This window comes from Hipposideros armiger, unplaced genomic scaffold, assembly GCF_001890085.2.
Source record: "Hipposideros armiger isolate ML-2016 unplaced genomic scaffold, ASM189008v1 scaffold_422, whole genome shotgun sequence".
Lineage (NCBI taxonomy): Eukaryota > Metazoa > Chordata > Mammalia > Chiroptera > Hipposideridae > Hipposideros > Hipposideros armiger.
Genome location: NW_017731772.1, coordinates 562,566 through 581,155, shown reverse-complemented (window position 1 = coordinate 581,155; position 18,590 = coordinate 562,566). Strand labels below are relative to the sequence as shown.

At 39.8% G+C, this 18,590-nt stretch overlaps 1 protein-coding gene across 1 annotated transcript in view; it reads right to left on the bottom strand.

Moving 5' to 3' along the window:
* Window positions 1–18,360, bottom strand: part of FREM1 (FRAS1 related extracellular matrix 1) — a 169,140-nt gene extending 150,780 nt beyond the window's left edge. The window contains exon 1 of the mRNA XM_019664409.1: window positions 18,047–18,360. The gene's annotated coding sequence lies outside the window, so the exon portion shown is untranslated. The remainder of the gene's footprint in view (window positions 1–18,046) is intronic.
* Between the last annotated feature and the right edge of the window lie 230 nt (window positions 18,361–18,590).

The following is an 18,590-nucleotide window of genomic DNA, read 5'->3' as shown; positions in this document are numbered from 1 at the left end:
AAAATTGCTCAGAAGACACAGATGAAAGCAGGTTCTTCTCTTTATTTCATAACTTCTTATGAAGCTTTAGCTGTTCAGTGACCCCACAAGGATAGAATTTCCTTCACAATCTTGCCCCACACAGGATTTCCAGAGTGAGTTCTCTCAGGAAAGGAGAATAGAGTTGTGAAGAAGAAAGAAATGGCTTGTGACTTCTAAGATGTTTTTCCTTTAACAAATAATTTTTAGTATCTTCCTTTTCTCATTCCTTGGTAACTAGTACTTTTTACTTAGTATATACAGGTGCTGGGCTATATTCTTCACATGCATGTTTTCTGTTATTTCTCTCAACAAACCTACAAAGGAGTTTCTATTATTATTCTGATTTTATAAACAGCAACTTAAAGAAGTGACATGAAAATCATAATAAAAACTAATACTTAATAAGTGCTAGGCATTGATCAGGGTACTTTACATATATTATCTTGTTTAAATCCTACAATGGTTTTAGGCAGTAGATAGCAATTTTGCAGAATTTGAAAAATGAGGCTTAAAGAGGTTAAGTAACATGCTACCATTCTGCCCAGCACCAGGAACCAGGACCTGTGCACTTAACCACTCTGTTCTACTGCTTCTCATTACAACAAAATTGTATACCTTTGCAATTGCTTCACTACCCCTGGGGCTTTTTTCTTACAGTATGTAAACCCTTAACAACTTCCTCTACGGGTCCAGACAGCAATTGATGACTGTTGCAGGAGTTACTGTTTCACTGGGGACCATGTTCTCTCAAGGAAGTAGCTGTTACTTGAAGAGCATATAATTAACGCAGATCCCCTGTCTACGGGCATCTTAGGGAACCAATTCCTCACACTACCAGCAAGTTTCAAGGCCTCAAGGCAAACAGGCTACTTCAAAATTCCAGTCTATGAAGTTCATAAAATATGTGTTGATTCTGTTTATAACATCCTGCTTTCTCTCCACGCGGCAATTTTTTCCTAAAATGTAATCTAATTCACAGAATGTATGGCTTAGGAGAAACTTTAGAATTCAACTATCACTCATTTTATTTATCAATTAATTTGCTTTTTCTGGAAATAACTTCCATTTAGTGTATAAAAGAAATGCATGCTCATTACCTAAAGGATTAAAATATAGAAACATAAAGGGAGAAAAAGCACTTTCCCAGTATCCAAAGAAAACAGCCTTAGGTTTTCATTAGGTATGTATGTACATATGCATATACACAGATTTTAAACTTAATTAGAACCATACTATAAAAAGGGTTGTGTGCCATTCTTTTATATGAACATAACGTTCTATTCTAAGTATTTTCCTGTTATTAAATATTCCTTGTGATCTTTCTGTCACTTGTGTGCTATATCCACTACATGGATATACTATGATTTCTATAGTCATTCCATTGTTCCATTGAAGTAGTTACTATGTCAATAGCTTGTGATGAAAAATCCTTAATTATAAATTAGTGTATTTCTCTAATTCTTCTGACAGTTTTTTCAAAGTGGGATTATAAGATCAAAGTCTATAAACTTATTTTGAGGGTCTTAATACGCAGGCTCACTGGTGATACAAATTTATACCCTTACCAGTCTTGCTCACTGCTGATATTTAATATCATCCCCTTTAATCTTTATTCACTTCCCAAGTAAAATGCACCCTGCCACTATTTTAACCTGCAAACCATTGTTTTCTTGAGATTTTGCTTTTTATTTTTTTTAATGCCCATTAACCATTTATATTTTCTCTTCTACAAGCCCCTTCATTTTACAGAAGAAAGTTCCATGGCAGTGAAATAACTTTACCAATGTTCAAATAAATTTCTAGGCTCAAGATGAAGATACTCCTGCTCAGGGTGACATATCAGCAAACCGAAATTTAGATAACTTTCTTGTCCCTTTAAATGTTCCCCTGGACCAGAAACCAAGTATATTCAGTCAGCCAATCCCCAAACACCAATCCAATTCTGGGCCTTCTCACTCCAAATAAGGTTGACTCTGTGGCCCCAACCAATCAGATATTTTCTATTCATTTCTGCATTGTTCTTTATTTTCTTTCCTATAAAAAAAGGCATGCTGTCTGCCTCATTTTGCGGTTCTCCAAAAGGAGATTGTCCATTTCATGAAGTGTTGAATACAATTTGTTTCCATCACCTGAATTGTCTTCTCCAATCATTTCTTAACACCAACATTATGTAGCTATCTGGAAACCAAGCCTAGATTAGAAACTTAGTTCTTATGACATCCAGGCCAGTGCAATGTCCACTATCCCATGCAGCCCACTCAAATCATAGATGCTCAGTCCAGAAATATCCTTTTCAGTCCTTCCTTCCCAGATCTCAGGAAGATCTGACAGACTCACAGAACTATGAAGAGAAAGCCCTCCCTCAAGGCTATGGCATCAAAATCAACATTGCAAAGATGGACCTTTGATACTACACAAATTCATTAGATTATCTTTTTTAGATTTTTTTTCAACACTTCAGTGTCTATCCTGCTGATAAGGGCCACATATGGCAAATTGTGTTTCTTAAAATGTACATTTGGGAGATGCTAAAAGTTTTCTACAAAAATGTCTTCTATATCCAAATATATTTGAAGCAGAGTGCTAAAATCTCTTTTTAAAGATTCTCAAGTAGCATGAGAATATTAAAGGCTCTGAGAAGAAACGCTTAAGCTCAAACTTTGCAAACTTACAGAAAATCTTTTCTTCATAAAAAACCCAGGTTCTTTGAAAAAGCATTCAAGAGACACAAGGTTAGAGAATTAAAATAACTGAAGTATAGGATGGCCACATGGTGTCTACAAATTCCCCAGTTATACCTGATAAATCCATACTTAATGAATCTACATCAGAAATCTAAATTCCAGGCAACTCTTTGAAAACCAGACATCTGACCTTTCTCTACAGAGAACCTCTACTAAAACTGCCTTCAAAGGTAGAGAAAACTGATTGCAGAGGGAAAAGGTTTAATGCCCTCAACTTACAGTTCTGTTTTTAATGACTATTAAAGTTTCTTAAACCATCAAAGGCATTTTCTTGAAGATTAGGAAGTGGCCATAATTTACATTCATTTTTCTTTTAGCCAGAGGGTTGAATCATACAAATTTTCACAACAGCTTGCTTTAATTGAATAAGTTAAACAGAATGAAAAACATTCACTCAACATTCACCATGGTTGACAACACCTGTTCTTCACCTGGGACTAACCATGTGTCTATACCCAAAATCACATCTAGGACCTCCCCAAGCAGATTAAAACTGGTTTTCCTCTTCTTGAGTAAATTCTGCATCTTTTAAATCACAATGAAATGCCAAATTGTCCAAAAGTGAGATTCTGTTTAAATTCACATTAAAACATGTTCATCTTCAGGAGTTCATCTTTTGAAAACAATTCCATTTTTACAATACAGCCTGGTTCTCTGTTTGTATATGACAAATTCATTTGTCCATCATTGTACAAACAATTGTCAAGTACCCACTTTGTGACAAGGGCTATACTAAGTGCTATGATCACAAAGATAAAAAAAAAAAAAAAGGAAATTCTTGCTCTTAGACAGTTTATAGTGTTACGCAGAAAGACACACATATAAACTAACAATTCAAAAAGAGTGGTAAGTGCTATAATGATGGAATGCATTGTGTGCTGTTGGAATTAATAACTGGGCAGCATTTGACTCAGTTGGTCTAGGGAAGGCCTCCTAGAAGGGGAGAGAGTTAAATTTAAAAGAACAAATAGGATTTAGAAAGGTAAAAGGGGACATGTTTGAAGATAGAAAGAAAAAATGTGGCATAGTCAAAGAATCAACACATAGAAGTTGTATCAGAAGCAGAGTTTTGTGTGAAAGAGTAGAGACGCGATGGATGCATAAAAATTAACTGAGATATAAGCCCTATCTTTAAGGGATTGAGATCTTGTGAGAGATTTATAACCAAGTACTTTACAATACAAAATAATATTGCTATGATCCCATATGAGCAAAATGCTCTAATGACTTATCAAACTCAGCACTATACACTTAAAGGAATTCTACTATTCAGGATGAACTACTTCGTTGTGAGAAGGATTGCTCAGGCATACAGAAACTACCCAGTGTTGCTCCTTGAATTGTATTGTGATAACTCTGGCCATCTTATTTGCATGCCATATATAGCTAATGATAAAATTCAAACTCACAGATGTATGGTGCAGAAAAGAGACCACCATCACCAATATTCTTGTAAAAACATCAGCTGTAATGGAAATGCTTTTGATGACATAAGAAACATAGTGATAAGGGACAAAAAGTGTATTTTGTTTGGGTCTAAGTCATAGTACATCAAAAATCACAGAATTCCAGACTTGGAAGGAGCTTCTCCTCCAAATTTTTCATATAATCATCATAATCATCATCATCATATATTACGCATTTAACTTTGCCTTTGGAACTGTTTTAACTCATTTAATCTTCACAACAACCTATAGAGCAGACTCTATTCTAAGGATTCTGATTCTAAGGAAACAGATAAGTAATCTGTCCAAAGCAAATGCTAATAAATGGTGGACTTAGAATTCCAACCCCAGCAGATACGCTCAGGATCCTAGGTTCCTGAAACTCCGGGCTCTACGCCCCAGCACACTGTGGTCAGGATGAGAAAATAAGGGCCCTCAGAGGTTAAGTAATTTGCCAAAGGTGATAGAACTGGTTGGGCCTGCTGCTTTATTCACTAAGGCAAGCAGAGGGTGAAAAGCACATCACAGTATTACACCCTAAGATACAACAGTGAAGTTAAAAAAATTGCCTTTCTTCCAATTCTTTTTTTTTATTATTTTGTATTATGAAATACACATTTTTTAGAATTAGTTTCAGCTGTAAAACACAGTGCAATAATTATACTTTTTACCCCTCGAGGTGACAACCCCCCTCCCCCAATCCGCCACCCCACCTCCCCCCCCCAATATCATACATATCTATTTCAATTCCCTTGACTCCACTCCCACACTATACTCCATGTCCCGTGAAAAAATTGCAGTTTTTTAAAACAACAAATAATTAAACCTAACAGAACTCTAATGAGAGTCTTGACTTTCTTTGCTGCTGAGGATCTTAGCACAATTTTGATGTTGAGCTGTGACCTACGCATCATTTATTTTCTACAAATATTTGGTTTTTACAAATAACTTTACAATTTTCAATACAACAATATCAAAAAAAAAAGGAGGAGGAAGAGAAGAAAGAGGCGGAGGAGGACAGGGGGCCTAGTGATCTGATGCAGGATTGCAGCTGACGTGAAAGAAAATGCAATAGCGATAAGCCAGAGGCCAGACTGTACATCAGATCCATCCGATATGTGCACCTCTCCTGGTTCCACCATTTCCTTGAACAAGGTCCTTATTCTTCCTTGTGCTCTGTTTCCACATCTATACAATAATTGATACCTTTCAGGGTTGTTCAAATAGTTAAGTGTGATTATGGCTCAACCAAAGTCCCCAGCAAGCACACACACACTAGGCTCCCCCCAAGTCAGTCCCGTTTCAACCCTAGGCCAGTCAAAGAAAGCTTTTTCTTTATCTCATTGAAAACAGTTACCACTGTAATAGGGGATACATGTCATTAAATATTTATCAAAACCCATACAATGTACAACACCAAGCGTGAACCCTACTGTAAACTGTGGGCTTTAGATAATCCTAATTGGCTTATCAATTGTAACAAATATATGATACTAATACAAGATGGTAATAAGGAATAACTGGAGGGGGGGAATATGTGAAAACTGCATTTTCTGTTCAATTCTTCTATAAACCTAAATCTTCTCAAAAACTAACTTTTATTGATTTTCAGAAAATTATTAGTTGAGCCATCCTCTGACATGCGCCACGATTTAGGCTGAATTGACTCTCCAGTAACACTCAGAACTAGAAATTTTTCTATAGAGCAGTGCAGAGCTGTAACAACAAAAAAGGAAGCGAGGCAAACCACAGTGACTTCTTGCTCATCACACTTCCCGGGTTTGGGCACTGAGCAGGATTTTAGTCAGGTTGCACAGCAATAGCCTCGCTAAGGAACTGCATATAACCAGCTACTCAAGTGCCCCTCAAGTGCCATTAGGTCTCGCTGGCCCACAGGACACTCTCCCACAAGGAGGCCCCCCATGTGAAAGCACATCCAGTGCCAGTTAGTTCTACACACCCGAGTCCCGGCGCCTCTGTGGCCGTACTGCGTTTAATTGCATTAAGAGTGAAACTTGATCTGCTTACTTTGGCAGAATGGAGGGAGGGCTGCAGAGAGTGAGTGGGAGGATGGAACGGTGCACTCAGTCAGTGGGATTACAAATGCTTCACTTAATGGCTCCAAAACAAAATCTCCATAAACATCACAGGCTGCAAATAACCTATCTTTATGTCTGATTCGATGACTTACTGTTGAATAAATCTGTGTGGGAGAATGCGGCAAAGTATAAGAACGGTGTCGAATAACAATTGCCATCACCAACAAGTCAGAGAAATGTTTTTAAAAGAGAGAAAAGTATGGAGCGCACAAGCAGTCTTGGCTAAAACATTTTTTTTTACAGTCTCCAAGACACAAATAGGCTATTTTTAAAAAGTTGGATTCAAATCGTTTGTCTAGAGCTGAGAATATATTTACCATAGGCACAGTGTCAAGACTAGCTGACAAATTCAGTTCCAGCTGTGATGGCCCTGGGCACTGCATAAGCTCATCATGATGGAAGATATTTCTGTAGAAAACCACACCAACATATCTGTCCTTTGAAGTGCAGGCTAAAGGTGTTCAGACTCCTTTACTCAGTTTCATTCAGTTCAGCACACCAAATTCCAGGGCACCATGCTCTAGGGGTGCCAGGGGTGCTGTTGCCACAGACACAAAAGTGAACGGTGCCCCCTGGCATTATGCAATGTGGGGCTGACCCCCGTGTCTCCCACGGCCTGAGGAAGAGTACTGGCTGCAAAAGAGACTTCACTCTTATGGCTTCAGCCCTGTTCCACGGCCCCAGAAGGAAGTGAACAGTCCTTGTGAGGGCTAATGATGGTGGGTAATATTGAGGACAATGGGAAATACACCATGGTGAAAGAGCAGCCTCTAATGTCACCCCTAAACTAGCAGGTCCCATGTCTGGCTTCATATCACAATCACTCAAGCACCACTCCCAGAGTTTCGGATTTTATTTGGCTGAGTGGAGCCCAGGCATCTGAATTCAAAAGTTCTTTAGGTGCTCCTAATGAGCAACCAGGATCGAGGATCACTGCTGTAGACAACTGAAAGCATAAGAAGAGGTTAAGGGAGCTGTAGTGCCCAAAGACTGACGTTAGGTCCTTTGGCAGGTCTGAAAACCATGGGTTGGAGCTGAAAGCACCAGGAAGAGGCTTAACAGAAGACCCAGTTTGGAGGTGACTCGGGGAGGGTTGGGGAAGAGGGGAGGAGACAGGTTGGCCTCAGACAGAGAGGAAAGGAAGGAACCCTTCCTGACAGGCTAGCTGGAAGGGCCATTCCTAGAAAGCCAGCCCCATGTGTGAGATGTAGGCACAAGGCAGGGGCTTCCTGAATTGGCAGAATTGTTAGAAAGGAAACAAAGTCTAAAATAAAAGAAATTAACATTGAGTTAACTAGTAAAATTTTGTGCTACCCCTAGTTTCCATTGCATTCTAACTTTTCCCTTGCTGTGAATCTTTAAAGACAAAGTTAAATACATATATTATAGCAATAAATTGTATTCCTCACAGGCTAATATTTTCCATGCTTTTTTTTTTTCATAGTATGATATATCAAGATGTGATAGAAAGGGTCATTTGGGTTTAGGCAGGAAGTACTAGATCTCCCTAAAACCATTACTTGCAAAATCATTATTGATCAGATTAGAAGAAATTTTGATGCTATCTGTTTAATCATTTTCTGCAAAGCAGAAACATTCAAACCTTCTGGCGTGTAAATTAAAATCTCTCGCATCACTCCAAAGTCTAATTCCCCTTTGTATCCTTAATGTACCAATTACTTCGTTGATTCTTCAATGAAACAATGGGCATTATCTCAAGCCTCTTATAACACTTCTCAACATGGACATGAACTCGCTCTCCATTGACGCCCCTTTCACTATCTCCAAGCTTCTGTTTGGGATAAGCAATTGGGCGTTTTCTACTCAATAATAAAAAACAAAGATCAATTTTTGAAAGAAAAAAAGAATCAATTCCTTTTTGTAAAGAAAAAGAGAAAGCCAAATAATAATGCATGATATTTATGTCAGACTCTTTAGCTTACACATCTCTTTGTAGGCAGACCTCAATTAAGCCTTTGAACTAAGAACTTTGACTAAGCTGTTCACTTTTTCAACACTTTACTGTTTAGAAAGAAACTCAACCTACAATATAAATATGTTAAACTTTCTCAGCCTTGCTTTCATCCTCTGTACAGTGGGGATTGATAGTATTGATTTCATAAGATTACTGTAAAGATAGCTTTTATTGTTTTTAATTAACACAGAAATTCAACTGCCCTCACATCATGGGCACATGTGCTCCTTACCATGTCATTGTCTTAAAGTCTTAAGTCTTTGTCTTAAAAAGTCTGAAAAGTCTCGGTCTTAAAAGCCTGAAATCTTAAGTCTTGGGTTTTAAAGTCCTAAGTTCAGAATTTCTGGCCATCGAGCTAACAATTCAGACGTGATAGGTGTAAGCACTGGGCTGTCCATGTCTGCAAGCCTGCTATGAAACACCATATAACTTCTGGCCATGTACCCATGAGCTTACATGGTTGTCATCATTTGCCATTCTTAATGCAGGCAAACACTACAGTGGGGGAAGGGATGTCGAGGACCCCAGAGACTTCCTACCAATGAATCCTGTAGCCTGTAATTTCCATGCACAATGGGTCTAGCACCCAAGCAACTAACAAAGACCCAGAGCAGGAAATGACTCTCTATTGGGAGTAAATAAAAACCAGTAGTTCCCAATAAAGCAATTCAGCAACAATGAGTGAGGCAAAATAGCATCTGTAATGCAAAATGATGGATACCTCACATTGCTCCTTCTACACCAGAAAAGTCAAAGCAGCAGCACACAGGCTTTATGGCAAAATGAAAAAGATAAAATGGGTTCCATCTGGGATTCTTGAAAGTGCAAAGCTAGTCCTGCCTGAGGAAGTTTCCCTATTACCCCATCCTGAAGCCAAACTCTAAACCCAGAGTGTATTATAAACAGATTTTTTTAATGTGAGTTTATGTGGCTGCAGGTTTCATTCTATTTCCTTTTGCTGTAGTACAGTAAGTCCACACTTAACATCGTCAATAGGGTCTGCAACTTTAAACAAAACAAGATGTAACAAAACCAATTTTATCATAGGCTAATTGATATAAACAAGAGTTAAGTTCCTACCGCATCTCATCAACATTGAATGAAACGATATTTGAGGACCTGCTGTAACGTCTTAAGAATTTGGAAGACAGCTAACACCTTGACACTGTGGCATGGTGTTATGGCCTGAATTTTTTTTCCCAAAATTTCATATGTTAAGTCCTAACCTCACAGAATGTGACTGTATTTAGAGACAGAGTCTCTCAAGAGGTAATTAAGTTAGAATGAGATCATTAGGGTGGACCTTAATCTGATTAACTGATGTCCATATAAAAAGTGGAAATTATAACACAGAGGGGTACAGAGGGAAGACCATGTGAAGACACAGGGAGAGGACAACCATCTACAAGCCAAAGAGAGAGGCCTCAGAAGGAATCAATCCTACTAACACCTTAGTCTTGGACTTCTAGGCTCTAAAATTGTGAGAAAATAAACTTTTGTTGTTTAAGCCACCCAGTCTGTGGTACTTTGTTAATGGCAGCCCTAGCAAATTAATATGCATGGTAAACAAGATATGAGGAGGATATAAAAATCAATGTTAAACTCTTTGGGTAGCTAATTAATAGAGTCAAATGGCCATTCAATGGCTGCTCCTCTCCGACTGATAAATCTCTCTCTAGTGATCTCTTAATCACAAATCAGTGTCTCCAACAGCAGCTATTTGTTGTTGTTCCAAACATTCTAAGAGCTTAAGGCATCAACTATTTTCCAATAGTTGAGCAAAATCGCTTATAAATCACTTGTAAAATTCTGTGGCATTTTCTACTTGTGTGAAAGTTGCTAGATCTTAGTAGCAGAGGTCGCCATCAATGAGAAGATCAAAGTCACTGAGCCATAACATGTGGTTAGCAGGAGTCTGACTTTCTTAAGCCCAGAAAAATATTAAAAGAAGAAAGTAAGGACAACGCAAGGAGAGGAATGCAAGAGAAAAGGCCCTTGTGTCTGTAATTTGAAATAAACCGCTGATGCCCTGACTGCTGTGAAACAACGGCTCATTACATCATGACCACTTCCTCTATGTTCAGTGACAATGAGTTCATGTTAAAAGGGGTGATTTTACATTTTGGAAATGAGTTTGAGATATTTATTCCATATTTGGTAAAAATCAGTTCTTCAGGTACACTTGCCTTTTCATCCCCATCTTTCCTTTTTTTAAAAAATTATTATCACTTGGACAAATTGGCTTTAATCAACAGGCCAGTTGCCCTCCCCCTGGGAGAAGCCAAGCCTGAGCCAAGGAAAACTGCAGTGCCTGTGTAGCCCCCAACACCGGCAGATAACGAGACTGGGGAACACGCTAACTTAAGTGTGAACGCTTGTTTTGCCACTCACTGGTGATGTCATCTTGGCCGAATTAAGTTCTTTTAGTCTCAGTTTTCTCACCTGTAAAAAGGGTTAAAACACCAACCCATGGTTCTATTGTGAGAATCAAATAAAAAAAAAACCTAGGTGAGCATCGAGCACAGTGTGTGTTTCAATAAATGTTAAGTGTTCTTAGTACTACTACCAGTGTTACTATTATGACTATTACTGGTAATACTCATCAAATCTCTTCTCTTCTCTTTTCCCATAATATGCCTCCTCTTGGCCAATTATCCTATCTCCTTGAAAAGTGTCTCCACCCATTGCCTCACTACCCTTATATTCCCACTTGATTCTGGCTGTCACCAGTCCACTGAAATAGCTGTGTCAAAGGCTGCCAGTGGCTAATTAATATATCATACAGAACTTTTCTCTGACAATTCTCTCTGATCTCTGCAGCATCCAGCAATGTACCCTCCACCACACTGCATAATTGCTTCTCCCCTGGTTTATGTGCCTCAATATACTCTTAGTTCTCTTTCTACCTCACCAATGCCTCTTTTGCTTTTATTTGTGCTTCCTTCTCTTTCTATCCCCTTTTTTCCTCCTCTCTTGGTCACACTGCACCATTAAAAATGTGATATTTCTTAAAAATTTGACCTTAACTGGCTTCTCACTACATATCTACTCCCACAGCCTTTTGGTCCCAAAACCACAGCCCTACCCCCGCCCCTAAGCTGCAGTTACACATTCACACTGAAGTGCTGGACACGTCCCACCTCACACCCTTGCTCTCATCTGCCCCCTGCCTGGAATGTCTTTGCTTCCATCCTTATTAATTAAAATCCTTCTTACAGATAAAGACCTCCTGAAATGCCTCCTCCAAGATGTGCTAAGACCTGATCAGTCCATTTGGAAAGATTTTCTTTCTGCTATTACAGAAGAACCACATTTTCCTTAAACCAATCACAGGGCATTTATCACAACACACCTGATCGTGTAGCTATTTATGTGTTTGGAAGGCAGAAGGACAAAATTGTCTGTTGCACGTGATAATGCATTCAGCACATGCATCAGTAAATGAAATCAGCAATCACAGCTGAACTGGGCCTTTAGCATTCTTGTCAAAATGAGAATATGAACACACATTGACTTCTTTGAGCTCTTCCCATTTAAACTTAGACATCTCTATGAGTCTGACCTCTAGAGATGTTGTGTCTAGTTTCCTCTTTAAAAGAAAACAACAGATTAGTGACACCATTTCTCTTAAGAGAAACCTCTTGAGTTGTACCCGTTTGAGTTTTTGGCCCACTCTGGTTAAACAACTTTCCAAATTCCTAAACAAAGATATAGAAGACAAGCTTATCCAATTCACAGAGACAGAGCGAATCCAGGAAGGTTCACTGTTATCACTGAGGACACAATCAAGATCCACAGCCTCAGTAATCAGAGGCTGGAATGATGGACTGAAGCCAGTAAATTCGCTTTCAACAAACACAAATGTAAAATTCTGCATTTCCAAAAATCAACTGCATATGTATGGGAAAGAGCAGAGCGACTTTGGCAGCAATTTGCGAAGAAAATAGCCTGTCTTCAAATATCTGAAGGAGTCGAGACTTGACTCTGATTCCAGGGTGTAAAACCAGGGAGAATGGGTAGAATCTCAACTTACTTTTAGAAACAACTTCCCTTCCGATTTGTCCAATAATGGCCAGGGCTGAGAAAGAAACAGATAAGGATCTCAGGGAGAGAGTATGGATTCTGGGGTCCCTTTTAAAAACGAGACTGATTTCCCTGCATGATTATCTCCTGCTCCCCTCTCCAGCCTCTTCTCACACAACCCTCTTTTCACACAGATCTTTTCTCCTGTTGATGAAAAACATCCAGCCTAAGAGAAAACTTGTAAGAGTTTATTTGAGCCAAGCTGTCAACAATTGCCAAGAAGCAAAATGCTCCGAAGAATGGCAGTTTTACAGCTTATTTTATACATAAAATCAAAGGAGAAAGGTTACGTGAAATCCACTGGCGATAGATTAAGGGGGTGGGAGAAAGCAAAGCGGGGAAACCTCTGGGATTGGATAAAAGTAAATTGGAGAGACAGGTACTTCTTTTGCACAGGTGGGTGCAGGATAGCTAACAGTTAGCTTTTTACAGCACATAGAGATGGTAATCAGGAGACAAGCATAATAATGAGGAATTTTGCAGTTTTCAGCTCTGGTCCGGAAAAAGGATTAAAGATGTTATCTTAGGTACAGAAAGACAAGGGGCCCACTGAAAAGGCACAGATTAATATAATGAGGAAACTGACAATGTGACTTCCCACCATGGCTCACTTAGTTAAAAATTTGTGTGTGTGTGTGTGTTCACACCATCTTAGTTTTAGTCTCCTAAGCTTGTCAGGTTTAACCTGTGGCCCCTTTTCCGTCCACACTCCTTAAACTCAGCATACTGCCCACACCAGGCCTTTACATGTTTTGTTTGTACTCGTCCATCTGCCATGAATGCCCTTCCCCCACTCTCACCAACCACTCTATTCCCCTAAATTCTACCCACCTTTGAGGTCTCAACCTCCCAGACCAGTGTTATCTGATTGCACAGAATTTTGTCACAACCTTTACCACATGTTGCACACCTACAGGCATTTAATTATTTATTAGCAGTCATCTTTTTTTTAAGTCTGCCCTTTACTCTGTCTGTAAGCTCTTTGAAGATAACAACAATGATTGTTCTGTGCATTCACATATCTCCAGTCTTGAGGATTAGGCCTGGCACAGAGAAGCTCAATAAATATCAGTTGAGTGACTGGCTTATCCCAATGCAAACATTGGACCTATAAGAAAAACTGGTGGAAAGAAGAACAAGAACACTGCACGTTTGAGTGACTATTTCCTTCCACTTGGTGATAGTTCACAGGCTCACCATGGCGCAACCCCTGAGTTTCAAATTCTCAAACAAACATTTCCCCCCAAGGTTGGACTCCTTGCTAAAATGAAGCAAAATCCTGACAGAAACAATAATTCATCTTCTTATATATTTATCTGAAATGGCTGTAAAAGTCTCCAATACTGGAGGGTCAGGAAAAACTAAGGACAGGATGATTTTCACATTGCCCTGATTCTCTCCACACTAAGCACTTGAGTAGTCTATGAGTTCAAGGATCTGTTTCATGCTTCTACTCAATCTATGAGAAGGAATCCATTGAGAACGAGGTTGCTGATCAGAGTTAAAGGCCAGGGAGTAATGGATTGAGATCTGTCCAGTCAATAAGATCTGGAAAAAAGCTTTATTTCCCATTTCCCTTTTCTTTACACCTATAAATTGAATGGCTTGCCACATGTTTGCTTCTTTCCAGGCTTCACTCCTGTGTTAGCCCTCTCTCAAAGAAGACATATATATTGAGTACTTATGGTATGTCATGCACCATGCTAGGTGCATCCCAAATGTCTGTGAGCCCTTACAAATACCTGGTGAGGTGAATATTAATACCCTCATTTACTCTCAAGGAAACTTGACTATGTAACTTGCCCAACATTACAGATCCAAAGAATACTGTAGCCCAACATTGCAACCCAGTTGAAATGTATTCAAAGGCCACTACTCTGATTTAATTTCCAGGGTTTAAAACAATCACTAATGCTTATTGGACAAAATAGAATCATCCTACCATGTTCTAACAAAGGGGAGATTTACATATAACAGAATTAAATCGTTGCTGTTGTATTGTTGCTGTGTTATCCTCCTAATAAGAAGCATCACTTTTACAGGAAAAACAAATCTGGGCCATGAATGGGATCTGTTAGGATACATCCAACAACTTTCAAACATTTGGATTAGTCCTCATCTGAGAATTTCGATCCCTTCTGAAATTCTCCTAACTTCACAATGGTTTGATGAATAATTTACAAAATGAAGAATTTTATGCTTTCAAGAAATGTAGAGCTTGGAATGCAAATACCATGGCATGGAGTGCGACCCCAGGAGACTAAGTCCTGGCTCATTTATTTTAAGAGAAGAATGCAGGGAGCATTTGTAAGTACTGAGCAGCTGATAACACTTGATAGAAGGCAGAGATGGGACCCCGGGGAGGTACAACAGAAGGACTTGGGGCTTAGTGAGTCCTGGAGTGTTATCTGCCCCTGTCTCTAAGGAAGCCAGATAAGAACATTTCAAGGATAAAGTTGAGAGTGAAGAGTGATATTCAATCTTAGCAGCCTTTGCATGATGCACAAAAGAACTATTTTGATATCATAGCAGCAACCCCATAAACAGGGAGGGATAACAGTGAAACCAAAGACTATTTTGCCATCCCCTTTAAACTTACCAAGAGAAACCGAGAGCATTTTGTCAAAAATATCCTAACGTTGCAAGACCCCGTACTCTCTGTTCTCCAGTGAGCAGTTTCCCACCCATACACAATATCTTCAGAAAGCTGGAGGCTACATTTGTCAGGAAAGCACAGAGATCACAGCTATAGTTTCTTATCTTGATGGCCAAGTTTTAGAACCCTTTGAAATGTTGCCCCAGTCACCAAAGTGAGAGAAGCAATAGTACAGACAAATCGCAAGATTTCATTAGGGAGTTTTTCTCCCCCAACCCCTTCAAAGGTCTCTGTTTGAGCTTCTCACCTAGTAGCACAAAAGCTATTAAATCACTTGAATGAAAGGGTCAGGTTGCAAGCTGTGCAAGTATGGAAGCCAGCGAGCCCTGTTCAGACCACCCAGCTCTCCAAAGGGGTAGCAACACCAGATTCAGACAAGATAAGAGGCTGCCGTCCTAAGTCACCGACCCAGAGACACAGCCTTTCTAGAGAGTTACAGGATCCCATTGTGAAGAAAGACTGTGTGCTCTGAAAAAAGGTGACATTTGTCTAACTCACTATGCCGGTGGTCTTGGTTATTTGTGAGAGAAAGAAAATGTAAAGGATATATATATTTTTTTAATCTTGAAGAAAAGCAGTAAGCCAAATCTTCAGGCCTGTTCTCAAAACAAATGCTAAAAAGTTCCCATTCGATTGTATGCCAACTATACTTTAATAAAAAATTAAAAAGAAAAAAGTTCCCATTCCCCGATAACTGAGTTTAGAAGACTGAGCTGTATCCATCAGTGTCAGAATATCAGAGATGGGAAGATACCAAAACTCATTAATTCAGCCCTTTTGTTTTATTGATGGAGAAAGTGATGCTTAGAGAGATTAGGGGGCTCATCCAAGATTGGTTCGCAACAGCTAAGATTTGAAACATCACAGGGAGAAGGACCCTGTCCATACTGTTCAACTGGTCACTTCAGGGTCCTTGGAAACTAGCACTGAGCATGGCATGTAACAGGCACCCACAAATAATTGGAATGAGGACAGGGGAAAAAAGGAAGGGACACTGACGACCACATCCTATTTTCTTTTTACTATAAATATACAATGCCATAAATATACAATGCTATATAACCTGTCACTGAGGATGGGGATGGAGCCTGAGTTCTTACTTTCCTATGTTGTCAAATGAGGACCTTAACATGATGGAGGAATCGCTTCCTGTTTTTCCCAATCCCTGGGGCTGGTCCAATCTAAACTCAGTTTCTACGAATTAGGCTGCTCCTGAACAGTCCCAAGAAATCCAGTTGAGTTCAGCCTAACTCGGCCTGGCTTGACCCAGGGGCAGAGCATCCCAGGAGGCTGAGAAAGAATTAAGAACAGCACTGGGGTTCAAGTTTCCAGGATAAACATTGCTTGGCCACATAGGGGGCAGGTCAGATCCTACAGCAGGAAAATATGGTGTCCAGGTACCTCTGCCCAACTCCCTTTCTCACTCATGGGAAAGCAGGCGTGGAAAGGGGAGCAAGAGAAGAAAAAAAGACGAGGTTGGTGGGAAAGCTGGTTAAAAAGCCAAGGTTTGTCAGCCAAGCACGCAAAACCATGCTGCACAAAGCTTATGTTCAACATCAACTCAAACTCAAGTTTACCAATTAGATAGGAGGTTTAATATTAACCAAGTACATGACAGGAATTTCATTGCCAAGGACACTGTAGAGCAGTGCTTATCCAAGTGTGATCTCACCTGCATCAGAATCACCTGGGTGGATTCCTGGCCCCGCCCCAGGTCTAAAATTCTTTGAGGGTGTAGCCTAGGCACCTGCGTTTCACTAAGCACCCTGGTGGTTCTTATGCACACTTTGAGAATCTCTGATGGAGTTAAGGAGCCAAAGCTAGTTAACTTTTTTCTAGAGTTTTGCTAAAGGCACTTTTTATCAAGTGTAGGCAGAAGCAACTCTTCAAGCTTTAACTAGAGCCAGAACTGGCACTATCAGTTTTCCAGAGGAGAAAGCCTAAGAGCATTTGCATCCCTAGGTCTGGTCCATGGAGCAGCCCTGAAGAGGTTAATCTCTCCAGCAAGATTCCCAGGCTGTAAACTCCAACCAGCCTCCGGAAATGCTCTTTTAAAGCTTTGTAATTCATGCCACGCCACAAGACAGAGCAACAGTAAGAAGGCAGAAATAAAAGTTAAATGCCTTAAAAATTATTTCTGTGATCCAGATGAAAACTAAAAGAAACTATTTACTACAGCATCAAAAATCTCTAAACTAAATCTTGTGGATAAGCAAAAAAATCAGTCAAAACTTCAGAAAAACATGATTCCTTTGCCTCACCAACACTCTCTCTCATCCCCATTAAAAAAGATACCATGTTTTAAAACATATATATCCCAACATAGCTAAACTAAAGCAAAGGTATCCAAAAATTGTCTCCTGCAAATTTCCATATCTTTATACCCTGAGGATATTATCTGTTTTGTTTATTTTTGCATCCTTTCCCTTTGCCATTTCATTTGGCTGAGAAAAACTATTTTGATTGGGGGAAGAAAAATCACAACATCTTAAAATGGTTATTTCATTGGTGAGTGCCATTGGAAATGGATTCAAAAGAGAGTTATCAATTTTTGTTACATAATAAAGAGAATCTCATTTTGGGCATGTGGTTTTTTTTAACACTGCAAGTTACCACCTTCTGAGTTTACATGAGAATTAAACTTTTGCAAGCAGACTCTATATACTTCTTGCATCATTACTTGGAGTTAATGCTACCACCATGCACACAACTTCTGGGGCATTCTGCTAACAGAACATTCCCAGTTAAGATGAGAGGAAGTACATAAAGCAGATACTTACAGGTAGGTAGTGGTTTTCCTTTCCAAGCCCCCAAACTAGAAACCCTTGGCCCAGGCGGGCGGGATCAGAGTCACTGACCGGTTAAATCTCTGGTTTAAAGACAGGAAGGGGGAGGAAAAACAACCCAGGGAAGGAAAGAGAGCTGAAATTCCAGTCTTTCAGGTCAGCTAAGTTTTAGCTTTCTTTGTACTAAAAATCCATTAACCCACCCAACAAGAAAATACAGAATTGAAGTTTACATACACACTTCACTGTCTTTGCTGGTGTTCGCCAAAGCTGCTGCTGCCGCTGCGGCTTTGAAAACTTCCCGATTGCCAAGCCTCAGGACTCCCTCTGAGAAGAGCATGATAAAGGATGCCAGCAACTGTTTGCAGGGAGCCCGACCTCCCTGGCAGAGAGCCACAGCTCTTCAGTCCCTTCTGCTGGTTGGGTCCGCAGGGACAAAACTGAGCTTTTGTTAATGAGGTCGGTTGCTTCTCTTCCTTGTCTCTCCCCAGCTTCCTTTCTCACTATTAGTTATGTACTAACTGCTCTGCCACTGGCTGAGCTGAAGCTGCCTCTCCCGCCCGCAGCCCGCAGCCCTCAGCACACAGATGCACATGCTCATACTCATGCTACATACACAGTCACTCAAATACACTACATACATGTGCGCACGTGCTACACACACATAGGCACCCACAGGGGACAAACCCATTCAAAGGCATGCACACACATGTTCATACAACTTCACACCCATGTGCATGCATGGTACACACATATAGGTACACACACACACACACACACA